This window comes from Pongo abelii, chromosome 1 (assembly GCF_028885655.2).
Source record: "Pongo abelii isolate AG06213 chromosome 1, NHGRI_mPonAbe1-v2.0_pri, whole genome shotgun sequence".
NCBI classification, from domain to species: domain Eukaryota; kingdom Metazoa; phylum Chordata; class Mammalia; order Primates; family Hominidae; genus Pongo; species Pongo abelii.
Window position 1 is genome coordinate 64,879,241 of NC_071985.2, and position 24,937 is coordinate 64,904,177.

General features: G+C 40.6%; 1 protein-coding gene and 1 long non-coding RNA gene across 2 annotated transcripts in view; both read left to right on the forward strand.

Annotated features, from left to right (window-relative positions):
• Window positions 1-24,937, forward strand: part of NIBAN1 (niban apoptosis regulator 1) — a 177,818-nt gene that overhangs the window by 32,080 nt on the left and 120,801 nt on the right. The gene's annotated exons all lie outside the window — the stretch shown is intronic.
• LOC129058223 (uncharacterized) lies at window positions 590-23,141 on the forward strand. Its single transcript, XR_008523207.2, has 2 exons — window positions 590-2,531; window positions 3,694-23,141. It is a non-coding gene; the product is annotated as an uncharacterized LOC129058223 (long non-coding RNA).

A 24,937-nucleotide genomic window follows, 5' to 3' on the forward strand; every position in this document is an offset into this window, starting at 1 on the left:
TTTTGGGAGTCATTTTTAAAAATTTTATTTATTATTATTATTATTTGCTTCTCTTTGATAACCTTGGTACTAAAATTTTTGGGGGTCATTTTTGAACAATAATTTGCAGTTGCTGAGTTATTAGTCTATGACTTGCTACATTGCATTTCCTTAGCAAGTTGCAAATATTCAAGCAGCAAGATATTGTGTCCGGAATTGGTGGGTTCTTGGTCTCACTGACTCCAAGAATGAAGCCGCGGACCCTTGCGGTGAGTGTTACAGCTCTTAAGGTGGCGCTCTGGAGTTTGTTCCTTCTGATGTTCGGATGTGTTCGGAGTTTCTTCCTTCTGGTGGGTTCGTAGTCTCGCTGGCTCAGGAGTGAAGCTGCAGACCTTCGCGGTGAGTGTTGCAGCTCTTAAGGCAGTGCCTCTGGAGTTGTTCATTTCTCCCGGTGGGCTCGTGGTCTCACTGGGTTCAGGAGTGAAGCTGCAGATCTTCGCGGTGAGTGTTACACCTCATAAAAGCAGCGTGGACCCAAAGAGTGAGCACTAGCAAGATTTATTGCGAAGAGCGAAAGAACAAAGCTTCCACAGTGTGGAAGGGGACCCGAGCAGGTTGCCACTGCTGGCTCGGGCAGCCTGCTTTTATTCTCTTATCTGGCCCCACCCACATCCTGCTAATTGGTAGAGCCCAGTGGCCTGTTTTGACAGGGTGCTGATTGGTGCGTTTACAATCCCTGAGCTAGATACAAAGGTTCTCCACCTCCCCACCAGATTAGTTAGATACAGAGTTTGGACACACAGGTTCTCCAAGGCCCCACCAGAGCAGCTAGATACAGAGTATCAATTGGTGCACTCACAAACCTTGAGCTAAACACAGGGTGCTGATTGGTGTGTTTACAAACCTTGAGCTAGATACAGAGTGCCAATTGGTGTATTTACAATCCCTGAGCTAGACATAAAGGTTCTCCAAGGCCCCACCAGAGCAGCTAGATACAGTGTCGATTGGTGCACTCACAAACCTTGAGCTAAACACAAGGTGCTGATTGGTGTGTTTACAAACCTTGAGCTAGATACAGAGTGCTGATTTGTGTGTTTACAATCCCTGAGCTAGATATAAAGACTCTCCACCTCCTCACCACACTCAGGAGCCCAGCTGGCTTCACCTAGTGGATCCCGCACCTGGGCTGCAGGTGGAGCTGCCTGCCAGTCCCTCGCCGTGCGCTCGCACTCCTCAGCCCTTGGGTGGTCTATGGGACTGGGCGCCCTGGAGCAGGGGGCGGCACTCGTTGGGGAGGCTTGGGCTGCACAGGAACCCACGGAGGCGGGGGAAGGCTCAGGCATGGCGGGCTGCAGTCCCGAGGCCTGCCCCGCGGGAAGGCAGCTAAGGCCCGGGGAGAAATTGAACGCAGCGCCAGTGGGCTGGCACTGCTGGGGGACCCAGTACACCCTCCGCAGCCGCTGGCCCGGGTGCTAAGTCCCTCATTGCCTGGGGCCGGCGGGGCTGGCCGGCTGCTCTGAGTGCGGGGCCTGCCAAGCTCACGCCCACCCGGAACTCCAGCTGGCCCGCAAGTGAACGCACGCAACCCGGGTTCCCGCTCGCGCCTCTCCCTCCACACCTCCCTGCAAGCTGAAGGAGTGGGCTCCGGCCTTGGCCAGCCCAGAAAGGGGCTCCCACAGTGCAGCGGTGGGCTGAAGTGCTCCTCAAGTGCCACCAAAATGGTAGCCCAGGCAGAGGAGGCGCTGAGAGCGAGCGAGGGCTGTGAGGACTGCCAGCACGCTGTCACCTCTCAATATGTGGTCAACTTCTAAATAATATGGTTGTTGTTGTTTTTTGCCTGTGTCATTCAGCATTAACATTATCCTCTGAACCCCAAATACAACCTCTTTGCTTCTATCAGGAAAATAGAAATTTTTCTCTAAGAAATGGCATTGGTCCATTGGGAGACTAAAGTTGCAGTGATCGGGTGCCTATATTAATCCCAAAGAGTCATCACTTGAAAAATTGAATTTAAGTCTGAAATAAAACATCCATAAAATTGAAATGTAATCTCTTTTCTTTACTTTTTCAGGCTAAACCCCTTGTTTTTCCATTTTTTGGCCAATGCAGGCTTCTCATGGAACTCATTCTGATCAAATTTTGTAACGGAGAATATTAGGCTTGCTAGTTTTAGAAGGGTTCTTCACAGACATCTTAATCAAAGTGTCTTGACTTGAGGTCAGGGAATTGGAAGCAGCAGAGTTTTATGTCTACTATGTTTTTCTGGTATCCAAAGCTTTCAGCAGATTATTAAAGGGGCCTATGACCCAAAGTTAATCATTTTTATAGACAGATTATAAGAAGAGAGATCACTTTCCAAAACAGCAAAATGCTAAGCTCTCATTCCCCCACTGATGTTCTTCTCTTTGCCTACTACTTTTTCCTCTTCTTGGAAAGAATAATTGAGGATTTTTCTGAAACATCCTGATTTTCGAGTCACATGGAGGTGCCTTTTCTTATATTCGATGTGACAAACCACAGGGCTGGCTGCGTTGTCAGTGCAGAGTTACAAGGTGAGTGTGAGACTGCTCCTACCAGCCATTGCCTCAGAGCTGAGTGTGGCCAGTTAGGTAGGCACATCAGCAAGCAGCGTCCAGGAGGAACCTGATTCTTTTTTTTTTGAGACGGAGTCTCGCTCTGTTGCCCAGGCTGCAGTGCAGTGGCGCAGTCTGGGCTCACTGCAAGCTCCACCTCCCAGGTTCACGCCATTCTGCTGCCTCAGCCTCCCGAGTAGCTGGGACTACAGGCACCCACCACCACGCCCAGCTATTTTTTTTGTATTTTTAATAGAGACAGGGTTTCACCGTGTTAGCCAGGATGGTCTCGATCTCCTGACCTCGTGATCCGCCAGCCTCGGCCTCCCAAAGTGCTGGGATTACAGGCGTGAGCCACCGTGCCCAGCAGCATCTGTCAGTTTCATTTGTGTTCTTCCTACTATGCTGGAGATGTGATCCAAAGCCGTTTTTGTATTTTATAACCCACAGATTGCATCTGTTTTAAATTGAAAACAACTAAATGGACTAAAAAAGTATAACTTTAATGCACACAGGAAGTGGAAAGATACAGTACTTACCAAGTTCTTTTTATGATAGTTTATTATTGTGTTTCTTGGCCTGCATAACTTTCATTATGATCTCTATCAACTCCCTGAGAAATTATTCTGCAGATCAATAATTTGTGTGTATTTGAGTAAATGATAACTCAAAGACTTCAGTAAACTTTAAATTGTCTACTTAATTTGTTTTTTTTAAAAACTGTAGGCACAATTATGATACTGTGCATTGTCTTAAGGTAGTTTCTGTTATTGGGCTATTAGCTATGGGAAGTTGAGTCAAGATTAGTCAGAGAGTCGCAGAATGAATGGTTGAAAAATTTGTTACAAATTAGGGCAAATATGGTCTCCTCTGTCTGAGCAGCTGATCTGTTACTGAACCCCGGTTATAGCTGCATCTCTGAGAATATTGCAGCAACATGACCACAGACATCAATCTGTGTTATTACTTAGCATGGGACACAGGGAAACACTTCTCACTGGCATTTAGTAAACAGAGTAAAACAACTATCATTGTAAGATACATGTGTTATGCTTCTGCATATCACACCCCCAGGGATCTAAATTCATATCTATGGGATCTTCCCCAGGTTTTTGTTTGTTTGTTTTTTTTTTTGAGACAGGGTCTTGCTTTGTTAAAGCCCAGGCTGGAGTGCAGTGGTGCGATCTCAGCTAACTGCGGCCTCGACCTCCCAGGCTCAAGTGACCTTCCCACCTGAGCCTCCTGAGCAGCTGGGACTACAGGCAGGTGCCATCATGCCTGGCTAGTTTTTGTGTTTTTGTAAAGACAGGGTTTTGCCATGTAGCTCAGGCTGGTCTTGAATTCATAAGCTCAAGCGATCTACCTGCCTCGGCCTCCTAAAGTGCTGGGATTATAGGTGTGAACCACTGTGCCCGGCTGTCCCACATTCTTTAAATGAAAGTGTTGACATTTTAGGTGTTTAACTTTCCTAATTTAGGGTGTTCAGTTAGGAAAAGAGGAAGTCAAATTGTCCCTGTTTGCAGATGACATGATTGTATATCTAGAAAACCCCTAATTTAGAATAAGACTTAGAGTTGAGAGGGAAAGGATTGCCAAATAGCTTCAGTTGCTTTAGTTTACTTTCCTTAATTTCTTCTGTCTTCAAACTCCTTTCTTTTTCCTCCTTCTTCCATTCGTCAAAACTGTAAGTGCTTTGGATACTGTCCTAAGTGATGTTCAGAGTCAATACAATGTATATCAAACTTTCCCATAATGTGAACTGGAAAATAATTGGAATATAAGAAAGGATAGACTGACGTGTGTCCGGATGCCTTCTCTGTTGTACCTGTTTGCGGCACATTGCCCGCTTAACCCGCTAGGAGATGTAGGAAGTCAACCTGTTCAACACATCTCAAGCAGATCGAATGATGAAATGTTGATGATTTCACCATACCTTTTCCACTAAGAAATAGAATGATCCTCCTCACATTTTTGCAGCGGTTATCTATTTCATCTATTAACTGAGAATGCAGAGTGTGCCTGAGCATTTTTACTCACAGAACTAATGAGAAAAGTTAAAAAAAATTTATTATGCAAGTGGTTTGCTTGACTTTCTTGCAAAATGCTCATAGGAAGTTAATAGGAATCATATTATAATCAGAAGGTTTTAAGACAACACTAGTTCTCCCCCTAGCCCACTACCAAAATACATTGTGGTATACTAATTTACACAAATTAGGGTACTATATACTTGTTACTATGCTTTCATCAGAAAAGCATTTAAAAGCAACACATCATAGATTGTTTTCTTTCCTATATTTTAAAGCCACTCAAAGCTGAGTGGTATGGGAGAAGTCTGTGGTATTATACAATTTGAGGAATTCAAAAAGTTCCACATTACTGCCAGGCCTGCTAAAGTAATTTGGAGGAATTTATTTACTATCATGCTTCCTTGCTACCATTTACAATCACTGATTTGTTAAAACTAGATGTTTTGCAGTGGAAGTGGAGGTTGTATTTAGCCTCCGAGGTCCAGCCACATTTCTGCTGGTGCCGGCAATCCAGGGGCTTTGGCTCCTGGGGTCTCTTGTCAACATGGTCTCTGGGTAGCCAGTTACCCGCAATGTCCTTTTTCAGGGCACAGGGTGTCTGGCCAGAATCCCCACTTAGCCCAGGACCTGGCCTCTTCACCTATTCCCTCTTATTCTGCATCTGGAGACTTTGCCTCCTCACTGGTTTTGTCTCATCCCAGAAACAGTCTAAAGTCTTTCAAATTCAGAATCACCATCTGCTTATTGGATATTTTCTCCTGAAGATATTCTGAGATACTCCCGGAACCAGATATTTGTCACTGAAAATTTTAATTTATTCCATGTTTTCCAAATGCCATAATGGAATGTGGAGATACAAAAATGAATAGGATTTACCCCTACCCACCAGAGGTGTGCAATCTAATGTGGGACACAGCACTCTAAGTATGGAATAATGATAGCAGCTAGCACCTATTGAGCCCTGACTTTGGTAGGTATGGCGGTAAGCCCTTGACATAACTTACTCCATGTAATCCTAGCCAGTTCTGTAGTTATCAGTATCTCCATTTCCTAAATGAGGAAAGCAAAGCACAGGAAATTTAGATAACTTGCCCACAGTTTTTCTGGTGACAAGTGGCAAAGCAGAGACTCAAAACCAGGCAATTCAAGGGCTTTAAGTGATTCTTAAATATTATGTGATAAATGCATTTAAAATGTGTCCGGAATGGGCTTTTGAATTCCAGAAAGGGAACTAAATTCTACCTAAAAAGAGAAGGCTTCTCAAAGGGAGTAATGTTTGACTTCAGACCCAGAGAAGGAGAAAGGAAGGAAGCTTGCAGAGGAGCCTTGGTGACAAGGGGCATGCTCTATTGTGGGGACAGTAGGAATAGGGGAGAAGCCTTGGCCTTGTCACTTTCTGCCTTTTTGGTTTATGCGGTTGTCTCTGCCTAAGATTTTTTTCTACCTTTGTTTCTGCCTCCAGTTACTCCCCCTGGAAGTGTCACTCTCTTTCAAACTCAGAGAGCCTTGTTTATGGCACTGATGTGGTGCCCAGTGCATTCTGCTTTGTACTAAATATGCTGTATCTCACCTTTGTGTCAGCACCAAACTGTGTTCTTTATAATTCTGCAGCTTCTAGTACATTTGTGCATAGTAGCAACTCAATGCACATTTGTTGAATATTGAATGAATGCTAATCAAGGCAAGACAAGCAAAATTCTCAAATAAGTCAAAATAATCCCTAATTCTTTCCAGATGGAATAGTAATCAATTTGCTTCAGGAATAAATTAGCCAATGGATGTTTGATAACATAACCGACCCCAAGTAACTCGATTTAGCAGCTGAAGCCAGCTTTTAAAGATGCAGTTTATCCACTGGCCATAGGATATCGGCCATGATTACTGGAGCAAGCCCTAGTAATACAATCTTTATATAATAAATATAATCTTACTAAATGTCAATGAGAATTATCTTTATATAATGAATACAGTCTTTAAAATTGTATTTATATTTGGCATTTATGCCTCTCAGCACTCTGTAATTTCTTATTAGAAGTATACTTTAACTTGAGAATTCCATTAGAATCATTAAATTTTCTGAATAGAAAGCTTAACAGTGTTTAAAAATAAATTTTTAGTGGCTTCATGATGTCAAAACAACCACTTGAAAGCTGAAAAATATGTTAAACATACTTTTGTATTTATGTCCCAGTTTGCTTTTTTCGATTCACAAAAAAAGGTTTGACTTGATTACAAAGAAGAAAACACAGAAAGAGCGAAAAAGAAAAGAAAGATGAAAGGAAGGAAGGAAGACAAAAAAAGAAAGAGAAAAAAAGAGAAAGACTGATTATCTAGTTGTTTTGTGATTAGGTAGACATAACTCGAGAATCTTGGAGACATCCTTATCTCTTCCCTCTCCATTAGCTGCCACAAACAACCCCCCACTAGATAGTAAATTCTAACTCCAAAATGTCTTTGATATACCTTCTTTCTTATTCATTTCCATGTCACTGCCTGACTTCAAGCTTTTATGAAGCTTGAAGTTATATATCAAATTGTAACTGATCTCCTAATTCTCACTTTGTGTGTGTGCTCCCCAAATCATTCTTGACATATCTGTGCAAATCTCAGCATGTCACTTCCCCAGTAGTAGGTATCCATCGGCTCCCTGTTAATCTCCATGACCAGAGATTCTGTCCACCTCTCCAGCCTCATCTTGTGAGCTTCTTTCCAATCACCTCATCCTTTTAGCCTTTGCCTCAACTGGCCTGATAAACCTCTACCTGCCTGACAAGTTTCAGTTCAAGCCTTAGCTCTCTGTCAAGCTCCGCCAGTCCCTCACCCAGACTCACATGCTCCTTGCACCTGCAGTGGGTCAGCTGCTTTACATATATTGTACTCTTTAGTTCTCACATAGCTGTTTAAGGTGGGTGGTCTTTGTCTCCACTTTGCAGGTGAGAAAAGTGAAGCTCAGAGAGCTTAAGTAATTTGCTGACAGTCACACAGTAAGAAAATCAGTGGCAAACTGAAATACAAAGAACCTGAGCTCACTCCTCAACGTGTTGCTCCTTGGCTTTAGCTTTGCCCACACCTGCTTTTATTTTGTTATGATGTTCATCACGTTACTGTGTTTGCAATTCTCCCTTTCTGCTACACTCATTGGAAGCATCAGCCCCACCTTTCATCTTTATGTCTCCAAATACCTGCACAATGTCTGGCTCATGAGAGGTAGTTAAGAAATATTTATTAAAGTGATGAATGAACCAAGCAATATACAAACAATATACATATTCTTTTCTTTGTGGTGGTGTGGAGAAGAAAGGGAGAAGTAATAAGTTCCACTTTCTGTAGTGGAAGGGTTCTAGTGGGACAATAGAAGGTTGTATGACCTCCAGAACCATCTTAAGAGTGATTTTAGGATTAGCTACTAAGGGGCAGGCAAAATGGGACACACCTGTAGTCCCAGCTAGTTAGGGGCTGAGGCAGGAGCATTGCTTGAGCTCAGAAGTTAAAGGTTGTAGTACACTGTGATTGCATCTATGAATAGCCACTGCACTCCAGCCTGGGCAACATAGCAAGACCCTGTCTCTAAAAAAAAAAAAAAAAAAAGAATCCAGCTATTAACAGAAGTCAGAAATGAATACCAAGGTCCTCAGTATTACCTAATATTTATTGTTTCCTTGGATGAACTTATTAATTTCTTATAAAGAAATGTGCCTGTATAAGGAAGGAGCATAGGAGGAAAGGGATAGGATGGAGAAGAGTCTTGTAGTGTGACTTCATATAAGTCCCTCAGTTTACTTGAAAACATCTTTATATTAATCATGGGAATGAATTTTATTAATGTGGGGTAGTGGGCTGAAGAATGTTCCCCAAAGATGTCAGGTCCTAATCCCTGGAACTTGTAAATGTTACCTTATTTGGAAAAAAGTGTCTTTGTAAATGTGATTAAGTTGAAAAACTTGAGATTAGGGGATTAAATGCAATCACATATATCTTTATAAGAGGAAAGCAGAGGGAGGTTAGACACACACACACATGCATGCACGCATGCACGCAATGTGAAGACTGAAGCAATATGGAGTGATGCAGCCACAAGCCCAGGAGTCCCAGCAGCTACCAAAGCTGGAATAGGCAAGGAGTGGAGCCTCTGAAGGGAATGGCCCTGCCAGAGGGCAGGTGGGCCTGCTAACACCTTGATTTCATCCCAGTGATACTGACTTAGACTTCTAGCTTCCAGGACTGCAGAGGAAGTTTCTGTTCTTTTAAGCAATGAAGTTTATGGTAATATGTTACAGCAGTGGCAGAAAACTCACCAGGAGGCAACAATACAGGAACATTAGAAATATGAGGCCTGACAGAGAGCTCCTTTGGATGGCTCTTCCTCCCCACTTCCCTTGGAAATCTTGCTCTTTCACTCTCCAGGGGATCAAAACCAGGGAGACTGTCTGCTGCTAAAACTACACTCCCAGAATCTGTGAGTTCTCCTGTTGTTCTTTTTCCCTCAGGATCCTCCGATTCCAGCATCTATCATAGTCCAAGCAGAGCACATATGTACTCCTTTCGAGTACATATGGCTTTCATGGTCTGGAGATGGAATCTGGGAACACAGTTATATTTGGATGAGGTCAGTTCTGAGTGGCAAGCTCATGTTACTTAATTAGTTTAGCATAAGTGTAAACCTTTCAATAGACGCTTAGTTTCCCCCCCTTTTTTTTTTTCATCTGTCACAAGAATAGGTTGCATTAGATATAGCTGTGGTTCCTGTCAGCTCTGAAATCCTGCAACTCTCTCACTAGTCTGCATTTGCCTTCACCTGTGAGCCTGTCGCCCGTTTGTCCCAGGGAAACTCTTCTAACATGAGATCCAAGTTGAATTCTCTCAGCTATGTGGGTTCCTGGAAAAGGATTGTTTTTCATTCTGGATTTTAGGTCAAAGCTTAAAAAAAAAAAAACCCCTAACTCTTGACTTAGTTGATGTCCCTAGATTCAGACCTTGAAATTTACCCAACTAGGCTTTCTTTTTCCCAGGTACTTATGTTGTACTCAGAACTGTGAACAAAGCTTGATCAAGCCAGTCTGAATTTTTGCAAATTTTCATCCCCCTTTTCTTTTCACATTTAAAAAAAATATATATTTCTATGTATTAAACGTTGCTTGCTTTAGACCTTCCAAGCTCAATCAGATCAACATTAGATTATTGCCCCTTTCTTTTATTTGCTGGATCTTATTATTTTTAAGACAGGGTCTCACTCTATCACCCTGGCTGGAGGGCAGTGACACAATCATGGCCCACTGCAGCCTCGACCTCCTGGGCTCAAGTGATCTTCCCACCTTGGCCTTCTGAGTAGCTGGGACTACAGGTGCATGCCACTGTGCCCAGCTTTTTTATTTTTATTTTTTGTATAGACAGGGTCTCACTGCATTGCCCAGGCTGGTCTCAAACTGCTGGGACTCAAGTGATTCTCCCACCTCAGCCTCCCAAAGTGCTGGGTGAACCACGATTCCCAGCCTCGGATCTTATTTTTTATTTCCCTCTGAAAATCTCTGCCTCAAAGACAGAAGCTTTGATTGTGTGACAGCTGTAGTATATGACATTTGCTAAAACTGAAAAAAAATAATTTCTGCTATTAAATGATGGTCTAAAAATAAATTTCAACTTGATTTTCCTTTTTTTGAGACAGGTTCTTGCTCTGTCACCCAAGCTGGAGTGCAGTGGTGTGACCACGGCTCATTGCAGCCTTGAGCTCCCAGGCTTAAACGATCCTCCTGTCTCAGCCTCCTGGGTAGCTGGCACTGCAGGTGCATGCCACCATGCCCGGCTAATTTTTATTTATTTATTTATTTATTTTTTGAGATGGAGTCTCTCTGTCTCCCATGCTGGAGTGCAGTGGCACGATTTTGGCTCACTGCAACCCCTGCCTCCCAGATTCAAGCGATTCTCCTGCCTCAGCCTCCTGAGTAGCTGGGACTATAGGCATGCGCCACCACACCCAGCTAATTTGTGTATTTTTAGTAGAGACAAGGTTTTATCATATTGACCAGGCCGGTCTCAAACTCCTGACCTCGTGATCCACCTGCCTGAGCCTCCCAAAGTGCTGGGATTACAGGTGTGAGCCACTGCTAGTGGCCATTTACTTATTTTTGTAGAGATGGAGTCTTACTGTGTTGTCCAGGCTGGTCTTGAACTCCTGGCCTCAAGTGATCGTTCTACTTTGGCCTCCCAAAGTGCTGGGATTACAGGTGTGAGCCCCTGAACCAGGTCAATTTCAACTCTTATTTTGGATTCAAGGGGTAGATGTTGCAGGTTTGTTACATGGTATATTACAAAATACTGAGATTTGGGGTACAATTGATCCCATCACCCAGATAGTAAGCATAGTATCCAATAGTTTTTTCACACTTGCCCTCCTCCCTTCCTTCTCCCTTCTAGTAGTTTCCAATGTCTATTGTTGCCATCTTTATGTCCATGAGTACTCAATGTTGACTTCCCACTTATAAGTAAGAATATGTGGTATTTGGTTTTCTGTTCCTGCATTAATTCGCTTAGGATAATGGCCTCTAGCTGCAACTATGTTGCTGCAAAGGACATAATTTTGTTGCTTTTTATGGCTGCATAGTATTCCATAGTGTATATGTACCACATTTTATCCAATCCACTGTTGATGGGCACCTAGGTTGATTCCATTCTTTTATTGCCTCTTTCTTGAACCCATGATTTCCCATATGCATTCTGAGATCCCTCACAGCTCTCATCTTCCTCTTCCAACTTCCAGTAAAGGTTCAGTATGTTCCTGCTTCACACAATGTCAGGGAGGTCAGTTGGTTCTCAGACCCCCATCATTGTGAACCACCAATGGCATTCACCAGAATACTTGGAACACAACTTTCTTATGAAACATTATTTGAGTAGCTGCTATAAACCAGGCATTTCTATAGCGAGTGTTGAAACTGTATGTTAGACTGTGTAAGATTCAATTCTTATTTTAAAATGTCATTGTAGTAGAGAAAGTAAGATAATCACACAAATAATAATAAGATGAAGTGGGTGCTGCTGTAATATTGACGGAAATAGCCCCAGATACAAAAGTTGATGGAACTACATTTCATTTCCTAACAAGGCATTTGCCATGGATGTGAACTTATGAGCATCAGTTTTCTTACATGCCCAGGGGTCTATGGAGGCCTTATTTGTGTATGAAGATGTGGTGTGGAGTAAATGATATAAATGCATGTGAAAGTGCCCAGCATTATCCCTGATTCATAGTAGGGGATTGGTCAGAGATTCTTAAATACCAGAGAAGGGGTTTCAAAGGAAGGAGAGATCACAGGTGGTTTGGCAGATCCAAAAGGGCTTTGTGGAAAATGTAGCAATTAAGATAGGTCAGACTGGTGGCTCCTCAGGGCAGGGAACTTCTGAATTATTTTTCCTGTCCTTAGTATTTTATAAATAGACTGTGCTAGATATATGTTGAGTGAATGGACCTTAAAGGATGTACAGGATTCTGAAGGGTTGAACTGGACTTTGAGAAAGGGCATTGCAGCAGGGGCATAGCAGGGATGGGAAGGTGTAGGTCATGCTGTCAGAACAGCAGTCTAGTTTGCTGAGAGTGTAGGGAAGTAGTAGAAGTAAGAGTGAAATGTAAGTTGGGAATATTCTGTGAGTATTGAAAGTGCTTTCATTGTTAGACTGGGAGCTTGCACTTTATCTAATTACTCTTTAATTTCTCTGTCTGTAGTCAAATTTAGGGGGAGGAGATTTTTGTTATGCTTTCTGCAGTATCGAGAGTTTACCATTATAATTGCCATCTGTCGTGTTTCTCTTTTTTGTCGGAAGGGTTGTGGGCAATCTTTGGCTGGGATAAATGGATAGTTTTTCTACTCACTAAAGAAAATAGATACAAAGAGACTGGCACTAACAAGGAATGGAGAAGGAGATAGTTTTTTCTTTGCTTATGCCTAAATCTTGTCTTTGTTAAATATTATGTTATACATTATTCGTAACTTTTAAGCTTTTTAAAAAATCAAAATTTAAGTCAAATATACAAATGAAAAGAATATGTGAGCCTATGACTTTCCATGTGTTCTAGACCAGGAGTTCCCAACCGCCAGGCCATGGACCAGTACCGTCTGTGACCAGTTAGGAACCAGGCCTCTTAGCAGGAGGTGAGCAGCAGATGAGCAAGCGAAGCTTCATCTGTATTTACAGCCGCTCCCCATCACTTGCATTTCCACCTGAGCTCCACCTCCTGTCAGGTCAGCAGCAGCATTAGATTCTCATAGGAGCACGAACTCTATTGTGAACTGTGCATGCAGGGGATCTAAGTTCATGATCCTTATGAGAATGACTGACAATCTATCACTGTCTCCCATCACCCCAAGATGGGACCGTCTAGTTGCAGGAAAACAAGCTCAGGGCTTCCACTAATTGTACATTATGGTGAGTTGCAAAATTACTTCATATATACTACAATGTAATAATAATAGAAATAAAGTACATAATAAGTGTAATACACTTGAATCATCCCAAAACCATCTGCCACCCCAACCCTGATCCATGGAAAAATTGTCTTCCATGAAACCTGTTCCTGGTGCCAAGAGATTGGGGACCACTATTCTAGATCATCCCAAGGAACATTTTTACAGCTTGAACCAGCCTTGTACATAATTCGTTTTATAATTAGATGCTATGTTTCAAATATTAGTAGCCCTGGGAGGGGTAACACTAATGTGCAGAAATAGCTGGGCAGTATATGAGATATCTGGAGGAAGGGAGAACCACGGAGAGGGTGCTAAAGACAAACTTGGCTATAGTATTTGATGTGAACATGGCCTCAGTTGAAAGTACACCACTATTTTATGTACCTTTAAGAAAAAAGTGCTGTCAATGATGTTTAATGATTGTGCTGCACTACACATGAGTTGGTCATACTGGCTTCTTATTGCTTTGACGTTTCCTGCATTTCTTCTGGGATATTTGGCACTTTTGCCTGCTTTCTTATATGGCTTGGCATAAGATAGACAATTCTTTGCACATGTCTGTGTAGCAAAATGCAACTCAACTTCATTTACCTTTTGTTATAGATCCTGTAAGACAACTGATAGCTGCTTTGCAATAAAATACAGAGTTGTGGTCATTCTTCCAAAGAAAAATACGTATTCCACTAATATCAAATTTATCCTCCAACTTCATTTCTATGCTTTTCTACTTATACAATAACTTTTTGTTTCAATGTTGAGTTACATGTAAAGACATATAAAATGGAAATTAAATTTAACACTATAAGTAAATCTTAGCTAAAGCGACAATAATATTAATGTGTATGACCAAGATTGTACACATGCAACTACATCATGATAGCAACTAGTGGAAGCCAGTTATAAGACTGCATTGATTAAAGACATGCTCACAATATAGAGAGGTTAAAATGAGGGCCGGATGTGGTGGCTCACGTCTGTAATCCCAGCACTTTGGGAGGCCGAGGTGGGTGGATCACCTGAGATCAGGAGTTCGAGACCAGCCTGGCCAACATGGTGAAACCCCGTCTCTACTAAAAACATAAAAACTAGCCGGGTATGGTAGTGGGTGCCAGCAATCCTAGCTACTTGAGAGGCTGAGGCAGGAGAATTGCTTGAACCCAGAAGACGGAGGTCGCAGTGAGCCGACACAGTGCCACTGCACTCCAGCCTGGGTGACAGAGTGAGACTCAGTCTCAAAAAAAAAAAGAAGAAGAAAAAGTGCACTTAGAAACAATGAAACACGCTCTTTTTAAAATGTGCCTGCAGACTCATCTACCTCATGCTGAAGTATTTTATCTAGCACGTAAGACTAATTGGTTGAACCACATCCCTTTATGGCTCTGGTTTTATGAGGTACACTAATGTGTCATAAAACCATAATGTACATTTGGTGGCCACAATCATCTTATCAAAGGGCTCTGCTGGAAGGGAGGCTGATGCATGAGTATCCATACCTTAAGCTCTGTTTTCCAAGTTGGTGGTTGTATGATTATATATAGAAGCGTCATGGTCATATTTGCCCTTGCTCCCTTCTACCCACTACATGTGCCAGTTAGGAGTTTATTTAATGGGTGTCTTATGATTTTCTTGTCTGGTTTACCTCTTGATGGTCCACATTTCATAAATCATATCTCCTCATATATACAGGAAAGCATATGTTGAAATCACTGAAATTACATAACTTGCCCCCTTTGAATCAGTTTCCTTCTTATCACTTTGAACATGCTCATTTCAGGCATCTCTACGCTACGGAGTGTGCCCTACAAATAGAGATGTGGGAAACCTGCCAGGAGAAATTAAACTGTCAGTCTCCTCATCTTCCAGATGAGGGTTGATAGATACATCTCTCTATGTTGTGGCAGGCTTCAATCTGAATTGAGCAGATTTCAAACATTTCTCTCAGCTGTGTACCTAGAGTTTAATCTCTGAAGACTTATTTCATTGCCGATCATTTGCAAGATGGATAGATTTGAGTTGTACCCTATCTGTTTTTCTCCTGTCACTTACTGGTAAAATAAACACTGAGTAGGAAGTTGTGAAAGAGGATAAAGGAAAGCTCGGCAAACTGGATGGTCCTGAAAAGTCTGTAAGAGACACATGGAAGGTAAACATGCTGGTTGCTTTTGTTCTGCCAGCTGAGGTCATTGGGGCATGAACAGGGAAACTTCAACTTGGAGCTGATGTCCTGATCCTTTGGAAGCTCTCTTGGGATGGAAGGGTTCTCGATTCCTGTTTTTGGTCTTACTCTTGTTACTATCTAAGAGGGCTGTCTCTGTTCTAATCTGCTAGTTGCAGGCTTACAGTTGGTTAGATGATGAAATGTGATGTTTACAGCATCAAGCACAATGTTCAGTAGAAGTTTTGACAAATCCTCCTGCTAGAACTTCATGATAATTTAATCTATCAGATACACTTTAACAACCCTTTTGACCACACATTAGTGGAGCTGATGCAATTAGCTAGTTCTTGTTTTATTGTTACATTAAGAAAAAAACAAAATTTAAATTTAAATATACAACTCATGTGGTGGAGAAAAAAAGACATACTTTCAGAGGGAAAATCTTGCAAGTGAGTTTTATGCTTAAAAACTGAATGCCTTAAAATTTATATATCTTCTTTCTTTGAGGTGAAAAAAATCTTCTAGGAAGTTGCTATTTATACAAAAAAAAGGTGGCATAGACCTTCCTTTCAAACTTTAGAAAAAACTAGACTTACTAAATCTCACATAGTCAAAGGACAACACTGTTTAGAAGCATTTAAAACATTATGATTTTGGGGTACTTGAACATTTGAATAGGAATAAAAGCAATTTTTTTAGATGGCCTGAATTGTTTTTTTAAGATTGGGTTTTTGGTGTGATAAAAATATGGTGATCACAGTACCTGGTTTTAACTTCCTATCACTGAAAGAGGCACCAAAGAGGGTAGGAGAGGCAGTCTTGAATTGCCTATACCACCTGGTCTTCCATTCCCTGGCAGTGGTCGCATGGCAGGGAGACAGAATCTGTACGCTTGGGGGAGGGAGAGCACAGGCACTTTGCATTGGAACTCAGTGCTGCCCTGTCACAGTGGAAAGCAATGCCAGGAAGAACTCAGCTGGCACCCATGGAGGGAGTATTTAAACAAGCCCTAGCCAGAGGGGAATCACCCATCTCAATGATCAGAACCCGAGTGCTGGCAAGCTAAAGTACTTTGGGGTCCTAAATACACTTGAAAGGCAGTCTAGACCACAAAGACTGTAATTCCTAGGCAAGTCCTGGTGCTGCGCTGGCCTTGGAGCCAGTGGAGTTGGGGGACATGTGACCCGGTAACACACCAGCTGGGGTGGCCAAGGGAGTGCTTGCATCACCATTCCCCTAACCCCAGGCTGCACAGCTTGCATCTCCTGGAAAGACTCCTTCCTTCTGCTTCAGGAGAGGGAAGAGTAAAGAGGACTTTGTCTTGCAACTTGGATACCAGCTCAGCCACAGTAGAATAGGGGACCAGGCAAAGTCCTGAGTCCCCCATTCCAGCCCCTAGTTCCCAAAGGACATTTCTAAACACACCCTGTGCCAGAAGGGAACTTGCTACCTTGAAGGGAAGGCCCCAGTTCTGGCAGGATTCATCACCTGCTGGCTAAAGAGCCCTTGGGTCTCGAATAAACATCAGCAGTACCCAGGCAGTACTTGCCATGGGCATTGAGTGAGACTCAGAGCTGTGCTGGATTCAGGTGAGCCGCAGCACATTCCCAGCTATGGGGGCCACAGAGAGAGACGCTTCTGCTTGTGGAAAGGAGAGGGAAGAGTGTAAAAGATTTTGTCTTGTGGCTTGAGTGCCAGCTCAGCTGCAGTAGAATAGAGCACCAGGTAGATTTCTAAGGTTTCTGACTCTAGGTCCTGGCTCCAGGATGGCATCTCTAGACCTGCTCAGGGCCTGGGGGAACTCACCACTCTGAAAATAAGGACAAAAGCCAAGCTCATCTTGCTATCTGCTAATTGTAGGGCCCTAAGGCCTTGAGCAAACATAGGTTGTAGGCAGGCAGTGGTTATCACAGGCCTTGGGTGAGTCCTAGTGCTGTGCCTGGCTTCAGGTCTGACCAAGTATAGTCCCAGCGATGATGGTCACTGGGTGCTTGTGTCACCCCTTCCCCAGCTCCAGGCAGCTCAACACAGAGAAAGAGACTCCATTTGTTTTAGAGAAAGCAAGGGACGAGAACAAGACTGCCTGGTAATCCAGGAAATTTTTCTGGATCTTATCCAAGACCACCAAGGTGGTATCTCTATGAATCTACAAGAGCCACAGCATTACCTAATGCAGATATGGCAGAAGTGACCAAAAACTTAGACTACGACACCTAAGTCCCTTTGAATACCTGGAAAGCCTTCCTAAGAAAGAAGGGTACAAACAAGCCCAGAGTGAGAACACTACAATAAATACATAACTCTTCAATGCCCAGACACTGATGAACATCCACAAGCATCAAGACCATCCAAGAAAACCTGACCTCACCAAAACTAAGTAAGGCACCAGGGACCAATCTTGGAGAGACAGAGATATTTGACCTTTAGACAGAGAATTCAAAATAGCTGTTTTGAGGAAATTCAACAAAATTCAAGATAACACAGAGGAGGAATTCAGAATCCTATCAGATAAATTTAACAAAGATATTTAAATAAGTAAAAAGAATTAAGCTGAAATTCTGGAGTTGAAAAATGTAATCGACATACTGAAGAATGCATCAAAGTCCCTTAATAACAGAATTGATCAAGCAGGAGAAAGAATTAGTGAACTTGAAGACAGGCTGTTTGAAAATACACAATCAGAGGAGATTAAAGAAAAAAGAATGAAGCATGCCTAGAAGATCCAGAAAATAGCCTCAAAAGGGCAAGTCTGAGTTATTGGCCTTAAAGAGGAGGTAGATAGACAGATAGGGGTAGAAAGTTTATTCAAAGGAATAATAAAAAGGCTTTCCAAACCTCAAGAAATATATAAATATTCAAGTACAAGAAGGTTATAGAACACCTAACTTGGGTTATCGGTTTAACCCAAATAAGACTATCTCAAGACATCCAATAATTAAACTCCGATGGTCAAGGATAAAGAAAGGATCCTAAAAGAAGCAAGAGAAAAGAAACAAATAACATACAACAGAGGCTAGGTGTGGTGGCTCATGTCTGTAATCCCAGCACTCTGGGAGGCCAAGGTGGACAGATCACTTGAGGTCAGGAGTTCAAGACCAGCCTGGCCAACATGGTGAAGCCTCGTCTCTACAAAACACACAAAAATTAGCTGGGTGTGGTAGTGCATGCCTGTAATCCCAACTACTCAGGAGTCTGAGACAGGAGAATCACTTGAACCTGGGAGGTGGAGGTTGCAGTGAGCAGAGATTGCACCACTGCACTCCAGCCTGGGCGATAGAGTGAGTCTCGTCTTAAAAACAAAAACAAACAGACAAATAAAACACATACAATAGAGCTCCAATATGTCTGGCAGCAGACTTCTTAGTGGAAATCTTGTAGGCCAGAAGAAAGTAGCATGACATATTTCAAGTACCAAAGGAAAAAAAAAAACCTCGTATCCTAGAATAGTATATCCAGCAAAAACACCCTTCAAACATGAAAGATAAATAAGGACTTTCTTAGACGAGCTAAAGGATTTCGTCAATGCCAGACCTGTCCTACAAGAAATGCTAAAAGGAGTCCTTCAATCTGAAAGTAAAGAACGTTAATGAGCAAGAAGAAAGCATTGGAAGGTTCAAAACTCACTAGTAACAGTAAGTACACAGAAAAAGCCAGAATATTATAACACTGTAATTGTGGTGTGTAAACTACTCACGTCTTGAGTAGAAAGACTAAAATATGGACAGATCAAAAATAATAACTACAAGTTTTCAAGGCATAGACCATACAATAAGCTATAAATATAACAACAGAAAGTTAAAAAGTGGATTAACAGAAAGTTAAAAAGATGAAGTTAATGTATAGAGTTTTTTTTTTAGTTTTCTCTTTGCTTATTTGTTTATGCAATCAGTGTTAAGTTGTCCTCAGTTTAAAATAATGGGTTATAAGATATTATTTGCAAGCCTCATGGTAGCCTCAAATAAAAAAATCATATAACAAACAAAAAAAAATCAAGAAATTAAAAATACCACCAGAGAAAAATCATCTTCACTAATAAAATGACAGGAAGGCAGAAAAGAAGGAAGAGAAGACCAAAAAGCAATCAGAAAACTAATAACAAAATAGCAGGAGTAAGCCCTTACTTATCAATAATAACATTGAATGTAAGTGGACTAAACTCTCCAATCAAAAGACATAGAATGGCTGAATGGATAAAACACAAGACCCAATGATTGGTTGCCTATAGGAAATACACTTCACCTATAATGACACACATAGACTGAAAATAAAGGGATGGAAAAAGATGTTCTATACAAATGAAAACCAAAAAAGAGCAGGAGTAACTATACCTATATCAGATAAAATAGATTTCAAAATAAAAACTATAAAAAGAGACAAAGGGGGTCATTTTAGAATGATAAAGGGGTCAATTCAGCAAGAGGTTATAACAATTGTAAATATATATGCACCCAACACTAGAGCACCCAGATATTATAATAAGCTGCTAATAACAAGCAAATTAATAATAAAGATTAGAGCAGAAATAAATGAAATGGAAATGAAAAAACAATACAAAAGATCAATGAAACAAAAAGTGGGGTTTTTGAAAACATAAGTAAAATTGACAAACCTTAGTCAGACTAAGAAAAAAAGAGAAGACCCAAATAAAATTAGACCTGAAAACGGAAACATTACAACCAATGCTGCAGAAATTCAAAGGATCATTAGTGGCTACTATGGGCAACTATACGTCAATAAGTTGGAAAACCTAGGAGAAATGGATAATTCCTGGATACCTACAACCTACCAATATTGAATCATGAAGAAATTCATAACTTAAACAGACCAATAACAAGTAATGAGATCAAAGCTGTAATAAATATATAGCAAAGAAAAGCCCAGGGCCTGATAGCTTCACTGCTGGATTTTACCAAACATTTAAAGAACTAATACCAATCCTACCGAAACTATTCTGAAAAATAAAGGAGAAGCAAATACTTCCAAATCATTCAATGAGGCCAGTATTACCTGATACCAAAAACAGACAAAGACACATCAAAAAAAGAAAACTACAGGCCAGTATTGTTGATGGATATTGATGCAAAAATCCTCAACAAAATATTAGTAAATTGAATTCAACAAAACATTAAAAAGATATTTATCGTGATGAAGTGGGATTTATCCCAGGGATGCAAGGATGATTCCATATATGCAGATCAATCAGTGTGATACATCATATCAACAGAATTAAGGACAAAAACCATATGATCATTTCAATTGATGCTGAAAAGCATTTGATAAAATTCAACATCCCTTTGTGATAAAAGCCCTCAAAAACTGGGTATAGAAGAGACATACCTCAACACCATAAAAGCCATATATGACAGGTCCACAGCTAGTATCATACTGAATGGGGAAAAACTGAAATCCTTTCCTCTAAGATCTGAAACACAACAAGGACACCCACTTCATCACTGTTATTCAACATAGTACTGGACATCCCAGCTAGAGAAATCAGACAAGAGAAAGAAATAAAAGGCATCTAAATTGGAAAGGAAGACATCAAATTATTCTTGTTTGTAGATGATATGATCTTATCTTTAGAAAAATACAAAGACTCTACCAAAAAAAAAAAAACTATTAGAACTGATAAACAAATTCAGTAAAGTTGCAGGATACAAAATCAATATACAAAAATCAGTAGCATTTCTATATGCCAGCAGTGAACAATCTGAAAATGAAATCAAGAAAGTAATCCCACTTATAATAGATGCTAATAAAATTAAATACCTAGAAATTAACCAAAGAAGTGAAAGATCTCTACAATGATAACTATAAAACACTGATGAAAGAAATTGCAGATGGCACACACAAAAAGGAAAGATATTCCATGTTCATGGGTTGGAATTATCAATATTGTTAAAATGTCCGTACCACCCAACCCAAAACAATCTACAGATTCAATGCAATCCTTATCAAAATACCAATGACATTCTTCACAGAAATAGAAAAGACAATCCTAAAATTTATATGGAACCACAAAAGACCCAGGATAGCCAAAGCTATCTTGAACAAAAAGAACAAAACTGGAGGAATCACATTACCGGACTTCAAATTGTAGTACAGAGCTATAGCAACCAAAACAGCATGATGTTGGCATAAAACCAAACACATAGACCAATGGAACAGAACAGAGAACCCAGAAATAAATCCATATATCTACAGTGAACTTATATCCCACAAAGGTTACAAGAGTATACTTTGGAGAAGGGACAGTCTCTTCAGTAAATGGTGCTAGGAAAACTGGAGGTCCATACACAGAAGAATGAAACTAGACCCTTATCTCTTGCCATATACAAAAACCAAATCAAAATAGATTAAAGACTTAAATCTAAGACATCAAAGTATGAAACTACTAAAATAAAACGTTAGAGAAACTCTCTAGGACATTGGACTGAGCAAAGGTTTCTTGAGTAATGTCCCATAAGCATGGGCAACAAAAGCAAAAATGGACAAATGGGATCCCATCAAGTTAGACGGCTTCTGCACAGCGAATGAAACAATCAACAAAGTGAAGAGACAACTGACAGAATGGGGGAAAATATTTGCAAACTATCCATCTGACAGGGGCTGATAACCAGAATGTATAAGAAGCTTAAACAACTCTATAAGAAACAATCTAATAATCTGATTTAACTCACGCCTGTAATCCCAGCACTTTGGGAGGCAGAAACAGGTGGATCACCTGAGGTCAGGAGTTCGAGACCAGGCAGACCCACATGGTGAAACCCTGTCTCTACTAAAAATACAAAAATCAGCTGGGTGTCGTGGCAGGCGCCTGTAATCCCAGCTACTCGGGAGGCTGAGGCAGGAGAATCACTTGAACCTAGGAGGCAGAGGTTGCAGTGAGCCAAGACTGTGCCATTGCACTGCAGCCTGGGTGAAAGAGTGAGACTCCAACTCAAAACAAAACAAACAAACAAAAACAAAAAAACAAAACAAAACAAAGGGGACAAAAGATCTGAATAGATATTTCTCAAAAGAAGACAACCAAATGGCAGACAGGTACATGAAAATGTGCCCAAAGTGAGACCTTTGTATGTTCTCACTTGTTTGTGGGAGCTAAAAATTAAAACAATTGAACTCATGGAGGTAGAGAGTAGAACAGTAGTTACCAGAGGCTGGAAAGAGTAGTGGGTGAGGTGAAGGGGGTTGATTAATAGGTTAAAAAAAATGTAGTTAGATAGAATGAATAAGATCTAGTATTTGATAGTATAACAGGGAGACTACAGTCAACAATAATTTATTGTACATTTAAAAATAACTAAGAGTATAAATGGATTGTTTGTAACACAAAGAAAGGATAAATGCTTGATGTGATGGCTACCCTATTTATACTGATGTGATTATTACACATTTTATGCCTTATCAAAATATGTCATGTGTCCCATAAATACATATACCTACTATGGACCCACAAAAATTAAAAATTAAAAAAAATTAAGGAGATGTGAAAGGTAATTGGTGAGGGTGTAGTTGTGGGGAGAGTAATTCCTTCTATTCTCATCAACTTAATTATGTGCATGTAATTAACATTTGTATTTCAAAGGACTTGTGTGTTATAATATAATACAAAAAGCATTTGCTTTTATAGAGAAACAGATAAGCACCAATTGGTATTATTGATATTATTATACAATTACTGCTTCTTTAAAATTGAGCCTACGTGCTGAAAATAACCAGAGCACAGAATCATAGTTTAGCTAAATTGCCTTATTATAACCATTTGAGTGTTCCTGAAAATAATGGCAGAATTGATGCTAATTTGGAGGTTACTATTGACTGGCTACTTTTCTTGAAATTATTGAATTAATAATGCTGTGCTTTGGCAGCTGATGGCCACCCATTTGTCTTGATTGTTATATACTAACTTAATGATATGTACTAGTTTTAGTTGGGCAAATATTGTGTGCTTTCTAAGCAGTCTATTACTTTGTACTGTTTCTTTGGAGAAAATTTCTTTCTTATCCACTCAAAAATGAAATATGTCTTAAAAGCACAGCCCTTTGTAAAGACAGAAGGAAAAATTTGTATCTATGGGCCTATTACCCAATGATAATCACTTATCATTTTGGTATATTTTCTTCCAGTCTTTCTTCTCTGCTCAGCTGGTTCTGTTTCTTTTACTTTTTTGTGATCGCTGTCTCTATAAAAGTCTGTATTCACTTTTTTGTTGTTTTCGCTTACCTTATGATGTCTTTTTATATGTTAGATATGTTTTACAAAATTTTTTTTTGAGACAGAGTTTCACCCTTGTTGCCCAGGCTGGAGTGCAATGGCGCAATCTCGGCTCACTGCAACCTCCGCCTCCCGGGATCAAATGATTCTCCTGCCTCAGTCTCCCAAGTAGTTGGGATTACAGCCATGTGCCACCACACCCGGCTAATTTTTTTTTTTGAGACAGAGCCTTGCTCTGTCACCCAGGCTGGAGTGCAGTGGTGCAATATTGGCTCACTGCAACCTCTGCCTCCCCAATTCAAGCGATTCTCCTGCCTCAGCCTCCTGAGTAGCTGGGACTACAGGTGACCGCCACCACACCCGGCTAATTTTGTATTTTTAGTAGAGACGGGGTTTCACCATGCTTGTCAGGCTGGTCTTGAACTCCTGACCTCAGGTGATCCACCTGCCTTGACTTCCCAAGGTGCTGGGATTACAGGCGTGAGCCACCGCGCCTGCCCTACAAATATATTTTTAATGGTTGCATTCATTTTAAAATATAGAATGCCTTACTTCCCTGAGTTTACCGTTTTCTTTTATTTCATTATACATAATTAGATCAGAAAATACATTTCTTTTTGGTAGGAGAAAATTATTGTTTGCTTCGACTTTTATAATTTTAAAGCAGTTGATAAACTACCAAATTTAATAATAATTAAGATATCTAATAAATATTGCATGTTCTTACTCATGTGGAAGCTTAAAAAAGTTCATCTCATAGAAGTGGAGAGTAGAGTAGTGGTTACTAATAGTGGTTAGAAGCTGGGAAGCGTGGAGGGAATAGTAAGAGGTTGGTTAAAGGATGTAAAATTATAACCAGGAAGAATAAATTCTGGTGTTCTATAGCACTGTAGGGTGAGTATAGTTAACAATAATTTGTTATGTATTTTCAAATAGCTAGAAGAGAGGATTTTTTAATGTTCCCAGCACAAAGAAATGATAAATGTTTGAGGTGATGAGTATGCTAATTACCCTGATTTGATCATTACACATTGCAAATATCAAAATATCACACTGTATCCCATAAATCTGTACAACCATTGTGTCAATTATTATGTCTTATGATCTCTTCAAATAGCCATAAAATGTTAATTGGTTGTATTTCATCTTTCTGATAATTTAGTCATGGGCTCTGAGTTTCTTTCTTAAGATGAGAGCCTTGATTTTCCATTTTTACACATCTTGTAGGTTTCCTCCTCCTCAATGTCCTCCAGTTGAAGGCTCAAACCCACTTCCTCTTTAAAGTTTGCTGCATTTCCTGTCCATTCATTTCCCTGACTTTGGTGTCCGGTCTTATTTATTTAAAATTATAGGAACTATAAGTTTTTTCTTTCTATCCCTGGGTAATGAATTGCAACAAGACTTTTCATCCCCAACACCTGCCCCTCCCCCAGCCCCCGACAAAAGGAAATTTCTTCTGCTTGAAGATACTTTTGATTGCCCATGATTAAAAACAATTTTTTTTTCGTTATCTGGAGATTA